A 13,311-nucleotide genomic window follows, 5' to 3' on the forward strand; every position below is an offset into this window, starting at 1 on the left:
GTGTGTGTGTGTGTGTGTGTGTGTGTGTGTGTGTGTGTGTTATGAGAGTTGACAACAGTAGAAAATACTAGATTAAGGAAAAATTATTAAAGTTTACTGCTGCAATGTCAACCCCAAGCAACAGACATGAAAAAAGCAGGAGCATGATATTACATTAATTAAGGACTAAAAGACTAGCCATGCTACAGTCCCTGAGAGGCTACATTGCTCATTACACACAAGAAAAAAAAATCTTTGTCATTTTATTTCCTTTCTACTAGTAAAGCAACAAAATGTAACGTTTGAGTATGAGAAAAATGACCTTATTGTTTTCTAAATCAAAGTACAGTGGACCTCTTCGGTTCTGTCTGTCAAGCTCAGCTCTAAACGTTCACGGGGGGGGGTCTAACATTGTGTCGATCACTGCCCAGACACACGCATTCCCTCTCCCTCATGGGAGGAGCAGCTTAGGAGAACGTTTGGACTTTAGCAGAAGGTGGGGAGGGACTGAGAAGTTGTTGATGTTCAATTTCTTTTACTAAATCCTGGATCTTCACAATCTTACCTACAGCACCTTTAAACTACAGCTGACTGTGACTGAAACTACATCATTTGTTTTAAAGGTATCCTGATTTCATGATAATCCAACTGGACATTTTATTCTGGATTTTTAAACAAATAGACTAACTAAAATTCCCATCCTGAGAGCCATGCCACTAACATGGTAAAAATTGAAGGTACTGCTGGATGGAACTGCTCCTGCCACTTAGGAGGCTGTGTATACTTTTTCAGTTTTCATGACTTTTTATCTAACTCCTGTGGCTCCCAAGCATATTACTCTCAAAGGACTTTTTCAGCTGTTCAATTACTTCAGGAAATTCAAAGAGATAAAAGTAAGTACCACAGCTGTCAGAGATTACGCAGTGTACTTGTAGCACAGTACAAGCAACAGTCTGGGACTAACTTTCTAAACAGGCTGCTCTGTGGGGGGGACAGAGATGGTAGAATAGTCTTACTTTGTGTCACTGTGCCCTGGCCTCCAGGTGCCTCCAAGTGATGGAGAGGGCTCTGGGAAACATTTATATCTCAAATCCACTTTATCGACCGTTCCCCTGTCAGAGCGGAGCTAGCAGCATTGCTAGTGGGGGTTGGAGGAAAGCAAGTGGCTCTTAGCACACACGCTGACACTGAAGGAGCCTCCACCACTTACTCTTTAGCTGCAAGTCTGGAACCTCTTTATTGTGATTGTTTTATCAGCGTTTCTGTCTGTCCCCCGGGAGGCTGGGGCCCAGGGAGGATGACCCTCATTTTCTGAAAGCAAAGTGTTCAGTATTGATCAGTAGGAATGAGCAGCCTGTGACATGGGTTAATTTACTGGACCTAGGAAGGTTCATTGTTTCCTGTCATTCCTGAACTCATCGCACTGACCTTTACCGCCCTGTCCTGCCACGTACTGTGTGTACACATGCACACACACACACACACAGACACACAGACAGACACATACAACTCCACTGCTCACTGCCTAACCGCAGAAATAGAAAAAGTGCGACCGACACATTGACCAACAAATGGATAGATAAAGAACAAAACCACCACCACTTTGGAAGAAAAAAACTTTGAATTCATGAAGTTTCACATTGTTTTCGATTAACTTAAATTATAAAAAGACTGGAAGAAAACTAGTATCTTTAGCTCCATGTCTGTTGACTGTTAAGTAAAATGAATGGCTGAAAGTCTCAAGTCACACATTTGAATCTATCATGGACCTAATGCACCTGTATTATGAAATACAGGTCGAAAATATATTCCACACATAATTCATTGAATATGTAGTCTCCCATTCAATAGACCACAAACTGAAAAGGGCTCAATATTTGAACATCTTTAATATGAGATATAATCAATACTAAACTCATAACCTGTGCACGAAGTAGTGAGAATGACAGAGGCCAAAGGTGAATGTCTGTGGGTGAAAAGGCCAGTTTAGTTACATCAAAAGGTCAAAGCCTTAATGTCATGCTCAATTGCAAAACTTATTAGGGCATGGCCTAACAACTAGACTACAAAGTGGGGTTATATTATTTTAGATAAAAAATTTAAACATAAAAACAACTAGGCAAATTGAGGTTACTTCACAGCAGAAACTATTTGTATAGTAAAACATTAGTATTTCAGCATATCATTAATTGGAAGCTATATCAATAATTAGTTAATTGTTTAATTTTAAGCAAAAAAGAGCAAATGTTCCTTGTTCCTGCTTCTAAGCTGTTACGAGTGTCTGCTTTTCCTTCCTTCCATCTTATGTGATCGCAACATTTTTACTAAATCAATTAATTGAGAAGATAATCTGCAATTTTATCAATGATGAAACATAGTAATTTATTGGAGCCAAAATATAAAAGACAGTTTGAATGTACTTTACTGTACCATTTACTAAAAATGAATCACATTTTGATCTTGGAGGCACAGTAGGAAACATTTGAATGATAAAAGAAATGGTATCAATGAATTAAGGATAATAATTCATACGTGCAAAGCAGCAAAGTACAAACAGATTCAGCACAAAGGCAAAACTCAAGAGGTCTCTCATGGTTCAGGATTTCCAGGCTTGCTTTTGCCATGTTTGGTTAACTCGGTGGTTAGCTTAATTTATTTTGCCCATTTTATGCAGGATTCGCCCAGCTCAGGATGGAGATGGGGAGGTAATAAATCCGTGAGGTGTCATCTTGCTCCCCTCCCCTTTGCCTGACATCTGCGAGTGCTATGCCACTTCTGATTAGTGCCGCCCTTCCCTCCCCGAAAGCCAGCAGACAGGAACAAACTGATTACTGCCCATCTTCGGGGGATTGAAGACACCTAACAGGAGGATTACATTAACATATTAACGGACGCTTCTCACCTGCAGCTCTCCTAATATCACTTCCATACTCCTTTATTTTTTGGGGAAGGGGGTGAACTGTATGTGTGGTGTATTTCATCTTCAGCTGAAGAGCAAATAAATGAGGAAAGATAGTGATTCCATCTCTCTCCCAGGGTGCTCTATCTGTCATTGATGATAGGTGAAGAGGAGAGGGGCGCCTTTGAAGTTTTTCGACATAAAAGGCGCAAATAAACGCAAACACATCCTTTCAGCTACTCACATAAAATTAGGGCCTGCTAAAGATGGGGGTAGGAAGCTGGCCTCCGCAGCCACACCTAATCACTCTGACGGCAGCAAAAGACTTCAGTCTCTGCTCTCCTGGGAACATCGGAATTAAGAATGAGAAGAAAAAAAGTCAACAAAAAGAGTGCTTTAATCTGCCTCAGCTACTTTTCCACTGTTTTAAACAATGTTCTGCTGAAACAAAACAACAAACAACAAGCAGAAAAAGAGAAAAGTTTCGCCGCCCTCTGAAATAAATATGAGGAAACTTTGAGTTGGTTGACAGAAGTGTGGATGAAGTTGACTCTGGCTGTGGTATCTTCAGTCTTTGATATTTTCACTGAGGAAAAATCATAACGTGAATCCTATGAATCAATTACAAGGGTGGACGGGATAGTCCCTCCTATGAACTACCTCTGAGTACAGAGTAACAGCACAGACAGTGATAGTTATCAGAACTGTAAGTGTGAGGGAGCTCTTTTCACATTATTATTTGAAGCACTGCTCCAGACAAAATGAGCTAACTGCCACAGGAGATAAAGGGATTTAGAGATTCAAAAGAATAGAGATTTAAAAATTAATGGTGGAAAGGATTTGCCTTCATGTTTCTACAACTTGTTAGCAGAACATGACTTATTAAGAGTCAAGGAGACAAATTGCTTTTAAGAATAAAGTGATGGTGAAAGGGAAAAAACAAGCGGTGAATATTTAATGGGTACCACATTCTCTTCACAAACAAATCAATATGGTGATAGTAAACATAAGGAGACTCATACTGTGGCATGCAGCCCAGGAAAGGAGGGAGGACAGGTGTCAGCGGGCCCAGCCACAGAGTTTAGGTTTATCTTGACATTTCTGAAGGTTAAAAGATTGTAACTGTCTATCTATGTCAATCACTTGGCTCAAAGGTCACAGCTAGTCTATTTTTCATTAATTATACCCTCAAATGTCTTCAGAATTCACAGACACCTAACAATTCCAACTCCCTAAACAACGGCCGCTGAAAGGTTGTAAGAGCGGAATACATACATACATTTATATTCTACATTCACATTCCCACTGATGGTTGGGTACATTTGATGGTGATTTCAGACAATGATGTATATTGACTCTCTGCAATTAAACATGCCAGAGATCATCCTTTCTACTGTTATATTTATTATGAAAAGGGAGTACAAATGAGTACTTTGAATAATGCCTCACTGATGAGAATCAGAGCAGTCTGTGGCTGAGAGCCTGAATGCTGCCATTCTGTCACTTTCTCTGTGAATATAAACGCTGTAGCTGCTGTTTCCCTCCTGATACTGATTTCTTTTTAGTGTTCAACATTCCCAAAGCAGCATTTTATTTTATTTTGTAATTATATCAATGGCCATCTACTAGAAGCCCTTACCCCTAATAGCTGCTCTGTCGTATTGACACCATCAGTTAACACATTATGATGCCTTTTTCTCTTAAATCATCCACGTATTTCAGGAACTTAATCATAAGGGTGGTCTAATGAACAGAATGCCCATAGCCTCCCAAGCACTCAGATGTAACCGTTAACAAATAAAAGAAATCCAAAGAGCAATTAAGGACATGTTTTGAAGGCAAACAGATGTCCTTTTTCTAATTCAGTATTAGTTGATGCTATATTTGTCTAATACATTCATTTAAAAATAAGTATTAGTTGCCAAGTCCTTTGAGGAACAAAATTAAGACACATTGCAAACTTTTACTGACACAATGGTTGCATGTAAGGCTTCAATGGAAACACTGAATGCACTGTAGGACTGTAGAGATAGCAAGACAGAATGTCAGTGTTAAAAGGACACTGGTTTCTTACCAAAAGAAACTGGTCACTGACTACTCCAAACTGGTTTCAACTATGGGTTCAACAGAGTCAGACTTTAACAGATGGACTGCTCTAGTCTGGGCAGCCTTCTGGAAGCTAAAGGTCCTCTGGACAAAGACAGGACTCCATTGGAATTTAAGATAAGACCCATATTTGGGTCCATTGGTCTGCAGCATCCCAGAGAGGAAAGCAGGATTCTCTGAATTGTGCAAACCTCCCCATGAAAAAAAGAAAACATGGACAATGCAGGCCTTCTTTGATGACAAAGTAGGAATGCTTACTCTTGACAAGATCAGAAGGATGGATGAGGGCAGGACAAGCTTGAATTACCTGCAGATAATAAGTAAATAAGTAAATTTGTGTTATTTGCATAGCAGTCTTCCTTCATGCCTTTTATTGCCATCAGTTCTGGTCATTAATTAATTACTCAGACTTATACTGACAGTATCTTGCATTGGAGTCTTGTTTTTGAGTCTGTTAGTGGCAGCGTGAACCTTGGACAAAACACGATTAGCTAGTGATTAGATTTATTCACCTATTAGAAACAGGAGATCTTTTTGTGTAGCGGAACCAAGGAATCCTAACGAGCACTGCTTCACCTGTTTCTGTGAAGTCCCTTGCACCTTCTTACATATCACTGCTGTAATTTAGACTTTCATTTTGTTTTACTTATTGTGGATGGGGCTTTTACAGTTTGCCTGTCCATTATTCTGCCTGGCTGTCACCTTTAACCTCCTCGGGAGCACTAAATGCTGTTCTTGTCTTACCATGCGAAACAAGGCTGAAATAACAACGCTTCTTTTCCGCTCAGGGGGCATGTAAGAAAATGGCACACAACCTGAAGTGAACAATTGTATGTGCACTCAGAGCACCTCTCAGAGCATTCCCCGAGCAGGATGCTCCACTGCTGTGACCAAGCCCTAAAGTGAGCGCTGGACTCTTCTGAGGCATGAAATAATAATAACATCCCACTTCCGTCTCCCTGTCAGAGAGGAGGGAAGGAAATTATATGAGGGCCTTCTATTGTCACCGCTCACTAGAGAGATACCAGTATCCCCGAGACTTTAATGGGAAAGACAATAGCGCTGGCCTAAAAAGGCTTCCTATTAAAATTTAATCAGAGACTTTTGTCTCTCGCTATATGTGACGGTGTGTGTGTGTGTGTGTGTGAGTGTGTAAGTGTAAATGACTACAGGGACAAGTAACAGCACTCACAGCCCATCTTCATCCCCTCTTGTGTTGTTTGTTTCAAGTTCATCCCTTCCCTGTACCTTGGGAGAGTTATTTCATTTTCTCCCAGGTGTGTCACTATCCTCCTTTAACCACCCAACCACATGGCAACTGCTCGAAAAAATGTTAAGGGCAAATTGGATTAACACCACGGTCTATGGTCTGGGCACTTAACAAACATAGATGCACTTAAGGGAGCCCACAGAATGATTTGTGACTGAACAAAGAACTGGAGAGATGGAGCCTGGGCATGACCACAACACTGGTGTAATATGTCATCTACAGGAAGAGCTATCAGCTCAGCCTACTGGAAAAGGAGTAAACTCCCAAGTGCTGAAGGTAAATTATATAGTGTCAAGTGCTTCTCTCCTACTTTTGTGGCTTAGACAAACATGTTTTATTGTCATCAAATCACAAGGCTTTTGCCTAATTAGAGGTAACTTTTTTTGTTGGCAGTTTTGTATTCTCTTTAATACAGGCGCCGTTTCTATGGAAGAATATGTCTCAGTATGATCATAAAGGTAGATTGAGCTAGAAACTTTCTTCATTTGAACAACAAAAGTTGCCTCATCCTTGAATTTGGTGGTTTTCAGATCCTTTGATAATTAGTAACTAAAACAGTGTTTTTCTTTTCTAGCATTATTTATTTTCTTCTGGGACAACCAGTTCAACAAATCAATAGTGGAGGTTAAAGTATGAGTGTGATGAACGTGTTGACTTACGGTAGGGAGGCCTGACCCCAATAAACCTTGAATAAATTCTAACATTATGCAGCTGTGGCCTGTTGCATTGAAAGGATTCATAAAAAAGCAAATGCATTACTCTCACTCTCTCTACTTCTCCTCGTATATCTATCAAGTGTAAGGTGTGTTTAGAGATTAATATTAAATTATTAAGTCAGACGGTTCATTATCATACCAATGTTTTAAATGGATGATTAGAAGACAAAAAGAAATTGAAAGTGCTGTAAGACACCAGCTGCTCAAGTGAATTGATGATTCATTAACTGACGTTCTACACAATACAAATAAGGTTTAATATATATATATATAAAAAATATATACAGTACATAAACATATATATATATATATATACATACACACATACATATATATGGAATGTGCCACTCCTCATATCCTTTTGTGCAATATTTATTTGTAATTTATTTCTTTATAATATTACAAATAAAAATTGATAAATGCTAACACTACAGGGCCATATCAGTTTCATCTGGTGACATTTAATGGCGAGGCTTAGCCATTGATTACCTCTCTATGCTTTGTAATTGTTTCTTCAAGGTACTGTGATCCTGTGTGCAAGTGAAGTTCCACGTATGGATTTCTTTCCAATTAAGGTTGGAATTATTCACAGGGGGCTTGCCCTTGACGGCCTGCAAACAATGACATAACATTGGAAAAACATTTTTGAACCAATCGATTAGAAACAACCAAATGATGCTGGCTGCATGATAAACAGCTCTTCTCCATGGAGCTACACTATCAGGCTCTTAAGAGGTCTGATGTCAAATAGACACGCATACATACACAAAAACACACTTTCAACAGGCCTGATCTTGTAGACTCAGAAGCAGCTAGTTCTGAAAGTATTCTGCGCCACCTGGAGATGGAAAATAAGAAGGTAGGGAGTCAAGATCTATGGGGAACACTGTTCCGAAGGAATGGCTTTATGGAAATGAGGGTTAAAGGGAGCATCGTCTGCCCTCTGATAGGGAGCCTATGAAGCGCTGACACATGCCCCCCCGCCACTCTCCAACATGAAACCATGTTATATGAGAGGGGGTCACCATTCACCCTAATCACGGCCGTGACATGACATGCTGTAGGTTGCCCCTCAGTGTTAAATATTTATGTCAGCACCACCGTATTGCCTTGATGGCTGTCAAGACTTTGACACATGTTCTCTCATTCTCTATCTCTCTCTCCTGCTTTCCATTAAAATTCAACAAAAACTGAAAAACAGCAGAAAAACACAAAGGCATAACTTAAAGGTAGAGGCTTTTATGTACTTATAACAGCAACTGGCCATTGGAATTGACACCTTACTGTATATACATGCACTATTTTCAGGTGCTTATATGCTTCATTCACAACTCTATGCTTCAGTGTGCATGGATTGAAAAGTCCAATTGGAGACTGTCCCAAAGACTGGATGAAATTTACCCGTCACCCGCCACATTCACCACACTCCTCGTAAGTTTTTGTCCTAATAAATGTTGTCCCAGTTAAATAAACCAAAATGTGTGTGCTATACTAACATGTGGCTGTATGTCCTCTTTTGATTAACTTCCATAGTTTAGTTTTTAGAGTGATTTAACTTACATGAAAGAATGTAAGAGGTTTTGGGGGTGACTGAGATCACTGGAGACAGTGCTCTTCTCCTCTAGCCTTGCCGGCTCCCCCATGATAGGTGTCAAAGATATTCTAATGAATGTCAGAGTACATTTCAGGGGGCCATGCTCCGTACAAACCACTGGAGTGGCCCATCTTATGGGGCTGCCAAACCCCCACCACTCTAAGTTCCCCAACACCCTCTTCATGTTCAGGAGGGTTAAGAAGATTAATCAATGTCAATGTCTTTTCCCTTTTGAAGCCAATAAGGTGCACACTGTCTGGCCATGCCCAACAGAACATCACTTTGTTCCGTCGCACAGCCGCCCCTTCGCTGTGCTCACTGACCCCCCAGCAGTCCCACTTGTCAAAGTCAAGGGGGCGTTTGGCGTTTAGTAGAGACTGGCCTTCCGGATAGCACTCAGCTCCGCCCTGCTTGACCTATTCTCTGATATTTGACCACTCGGTTGCAAGACACTTGCTCTTTCGAGCTGAAATGTCACTGGGGCATCTTGTCAGCTCACAGACACCTCGGCTTGACAAGCGATTTTACTTTGGTGTGCTACAAGGCAGAAAATACAGGGCTGAGGCCGTGGCCTCGACGCAACCAAACTGTCAGCTAGCCAGCAGGGCTACTTGATACTGACTTACTAGTCCAGTGTTTTTTTAGTGTGGCTGGGACATTATATCAATATGGGCCATGCATAAGAAATCTGTAGTCCTGTGTTCTCTGGGTATAACAACATGAGATGAAAGAGTAAACAAGCCCAAATTAAGTGTTTGTTTTAATTAATATGATGACAACAAACTCAACAAAGCATGTATCCTGGGAACTCGACATGACATAAAAGGTCAACTGATAACCTTTGACTTCCTCTGCACTAAGCTTCTGCGTCCTTTTACCTCTCGTACTTTCACCCTCTCCTCTCCTACCCATCCTCTCTTTTCTTGTCACTCGGACTCCCTCTAGTCCATTCACCTTTAAGGTTTTTACTAAATCAGCATGTTCTTCAGTTAAATGAGGGAGAGCACACACCTTTCCCCTTTCTTTGACCGCCAGTGGCATTACAGCATGAAAGAGAAGGATGGGGATTGGAAGTAGCAGTCGCATCATTTCTGGTTTGCGCAACCTGCTCAAAGTTTGCAACTAAATGCTTGTCTTCAGTCGAGCTGACAGGGGAGAAGTGGGCGCTCAGTGAACCATGGCCGGGCTGCCATGAAATGACAGGAATCATTGGCATACATTTCAAACAGCCTCGCGCTATCCTATTAAAGTGCCACATCCCCACTTTAAAACAGACAAGAAGGAATCCACTTTGATAGATAGAAACTAAAATGGCTTATTGATTTTCTCACCCTTTTTTTTCGTTTTTAGGAACTTTTAAAAATGAGATATTAGATAGATTGGGAAAAAGACAAAAGTGGTATCTTGTGACATCGCAGCTTCTGTATAATTAAATTCATTGAAATGTTTAAATTGTTATGTAATTAGGGAAATACCATGGCACGGTAATCTAGCTATGGATTGTCCTGTAAGCACAGCATGAATATATTAAAATAAATGTTGGGCACCATACTCTTTAATTGTTTGTTATACATCATATAGCGTTTAATCACATAATGTGCTACCTTGAGTTTCAGTGATAGCTTCGGTTTTAGTAAATTTAGAATAGCTAATGATTTTATGATGCCACAATTTGTTAAATCTCCCAAAGACAAGGAGTGACCCAGTATGTCATTAGTAGCAACACAATCAATTAAATCAACAATGAAAACTGTTCAAGTTAGAATAACCCTATAAAAATATCTAGTTTAATGTGATACTCGTCACTAATATTGAGCTTTATCACACAATGCCAATGCCTCATCCAACATAATGATCTACTGTGAATACTGTTTGGTGGAGACTAAATATTCCATGCACAGTATAAAAGGATATTCTGCATACTGAGATGAATTTACTATTTCATTATGTTGAATTGTATTTTTCTTTCTATTAATATCTGGACTATAAAAGATGAATAGATCAGAGCGGTCCTTGACCACTTATGGCCTTCTGACTTCTAACGGCTGGACTTGACTGCTTGTAGCACATTTAACCCATTATGACAGAGGAAGTAAGGAGACATAATGGTCCTTTAAGCAGTTTACAAAGCTGTTAGTAGAGGTGCAGGGAGTCATGAAGTAGAATCAGAAAGGGGGTGAACATTTAGACAATGGTAGAAATGTTTAAGGAATTCGATTTTAAAAGTGTATCTGATTGCATTAAGCTGATGCTCAGGTTTTAGGTGATACTCGTGAGGTTAAGACTGTAAGGATAACCCGAGCGGTTTATATGAAACGCTCAGTAAGTGCTAAAGACCAATTAGAGGATTTCTCCAATGAAGCTTATCCAACTATTTTGTTTTAAAGAATATTTTTAGGATCACTCTTACCTTTCAAATTTAGCAGCGAGCTCAGTGAGATGTGTTACTTTGTAAATATTGTATTGCAGGATAATCAAATTAACATAATTATTTCAGAGCTGCCTAAGGCAAGTGGTGGTTCATTCAGTGTCAAAGGGCTTGTGTCTGGCTGCAGGGTTAAATTCAATAAGTTATATCCCAAACATCCTTCTCCTAAAGTCAATTACCAACATTTTGATTAAAAAATATAAATAAAATTTTGACTCAATTGAAAATTCAGGAACACTTTGACTCAAAGCATGTTGATTTAAACATGGAGGCAGAGCTCTTAATGCTTCCACAGAATTAGCCTAATCGGTGACTGTGGCTGGACAAAGTCCTAACAACCTTGTCAAATGCTTTGTGCCTTTCAGAATAGAGACTGTGTTCTGGCCCATCAGTTTCATAAGGCCTACATTATGGATCGTTGAGTATGTTGAGACACCCATAGCAGGGGATCTGCTGCCATGCTTGATTCCCACACTGCTCAGCACAAATATTATAGCCATAGACATAACATGGAGTAAAAAACAATGATCTCTGGGCCACAGCCATCGTCCTCTCATCTATCATTCAATCTTCTCTAATTAGGGTATTTTTGTCATACTGAGAAAGGGGCACTAAGTAGTGCTTCTGGGGATGTGAATGATACAAAAGAGAGGGTCTCATTTCCATCTGACAGTGTGATGGAGATTAAATGTGAGCTTTAGGAAGATAAATGGGCATCCCACAGCCCTCCGACACTATCTGCAAAGCTGTTCTATAACCGTCCCTGGGGAATCGCTGAATGGTGAATATTTGGGGCCTCTTTCCTTAAGTTCTGCTTAGGTTTGTCAATAACTTGTCAGGTCCCCAACTCATTGCCTTTAAAATAGTAAACACATTTAGTAAAAAAGAGGAAATTAAACCAATAAAAATGGGGATAATGTTAAATACAGTCCATAATATTAGTATTCATGTAGGTTTGTGGAATTACAGAAAAAAAAGTTGTGTTTGACAGTTATGTTGTAACATAAAACAATGACACTATGACAATGATATTAATTAATCAGTTAGTTGCAAAAAATTGCAATTTGAGTGGCGGTTCTAAGTTTTGATTGTCGGTAATCAGTTGAAATATAGAGAATGTCAAATGATACACAGAATTTTCTTTTAAAACTACAAAATATTTTTATATGATTATTGTTATTTTATAATTGTGTAAATGGATTTTCAACAACTTAACAAAAAACATGTTGACAAATGTATTTTCTATTTCATATGCATGATGAACTGCAGAAAGCAAACTTCTTTCAAACTGTTTTTTTAACTTAACAAAAAAAGTTGTACCTGAACTGATACAGTCAGGCATTACACCCCTGACTGTATCAGATGTGTAATACCTGAATTGTCAGGAATTAGTTATTGTATTTATAGTTATTATTACTGCAATTTGTGACACCTTTACAAATTCAAGTTTATTCTTTAACTTGAGAAAAAGGTAATTATTTAACTTTTTCCAAAATAAAGTGACGCCGAGTGTGGGCGTGTACCAGAGGGGATGAGTGAATGTAATCGAGTGTACGTGTCACTGTTTGGAGTGTGTGGCTGTGCGCGTGTGCGTGCGTGTGTGTGTGTGTGTGTGTGAGTGCGCGTGCAGGGAGGGGTCGTCTCTCTCCCTAACAGCCCCAGCGGCCCTGCTTTAGGCCCGGTGACAGGGCTCTGTCTCTCAGCCACACTTGACTGGGTCCCGCTGACACTCAACTGTCAAGCCGGCAAGCCCTCAACCACCGCCCTAACATGCTCTACAGCTTCACCCAATTAACTTGCTTTCACTTGACATCGCGGCAAAGAGCTTCATAATAGGTGGTCAAGGTGCAGTGTGTCTGCTTTTGCCCCTCTCTGACGACTAGTAGTGCGCATACACACACATTCAAGCGTTGCCCCCACCATCCACCCCCCTCTACTACCTCTCAATGCTTTTGTGCCTCTGTAGGTCTAGCAGGCCTCTCTTGGCTGCCTCTGCCTGTTCAATGCACTGTGACAGCGGGAGAGCATTGATCCAGGAGAGGGGGGATGCAGTGGGGTACAAACGGTCTGGCACGTAAACCTACGTACACTAATCCTACTAGACACAACTTTGTCTTCTCACTATAGAATACAAAACTACATATGCAGATATGCACATCTGTGAGCAACTATGCTTGCATGAACGCTTGTGAGCATGTGTTAACATGCGTCCATGAATGTTTTGTAGTTTGGTGTGTGTATGTGAATGATATCAGTGTCTATTTCCAAATGTGATTGTGTGTGTGTGTGTGTGTGTGTGTGTGTGTGTGTGTGTGTGTG

General features: G+C 40.1%; 1 long non-coding RNA gene across 1 annotated transcript in view; it reads right to left on the reverse strand.

Annotated features, from left to right (window-relative positions):
• Positions 1-2,351: 2,351 nt before the first annotated feature.
• LOC116706959 (uncharacterized) overlaps positions 2,352-13,311 on the reverse strand; it is a 30,805-nt gene continuing 19,845 nt past the window's right edge. The window contains exons 3-4 of the long non-coding RNA XR_004336378.1: positions 3,123-3,220; positions 2,352-2,838 (exon numbers count right to left, since the gene is read on the reverse strand). This is a non-coding gene — a long non-coding RNA (uncharacterized LOC116706959). The remainder of the gene's footprint in view (positions 2,839-3,122; positions 3,221-13,311) is intronic.

This window comes from Etheostoma spectabile, chromosome 2, assembly GCF_008692095.1.
Source record: "Etheostoma spectabile isolate EspeVRDwgs_2016 chromosome 2, UIUC_Espe_1.0, whole genome shotgun sequence".
Classification (NCBI taxonomy): Eukaryota; Metazoa; Chordata; class Actinopteri; order Perciformes; family Percidae; genus Etheostoma; species Etheostoma spectabile.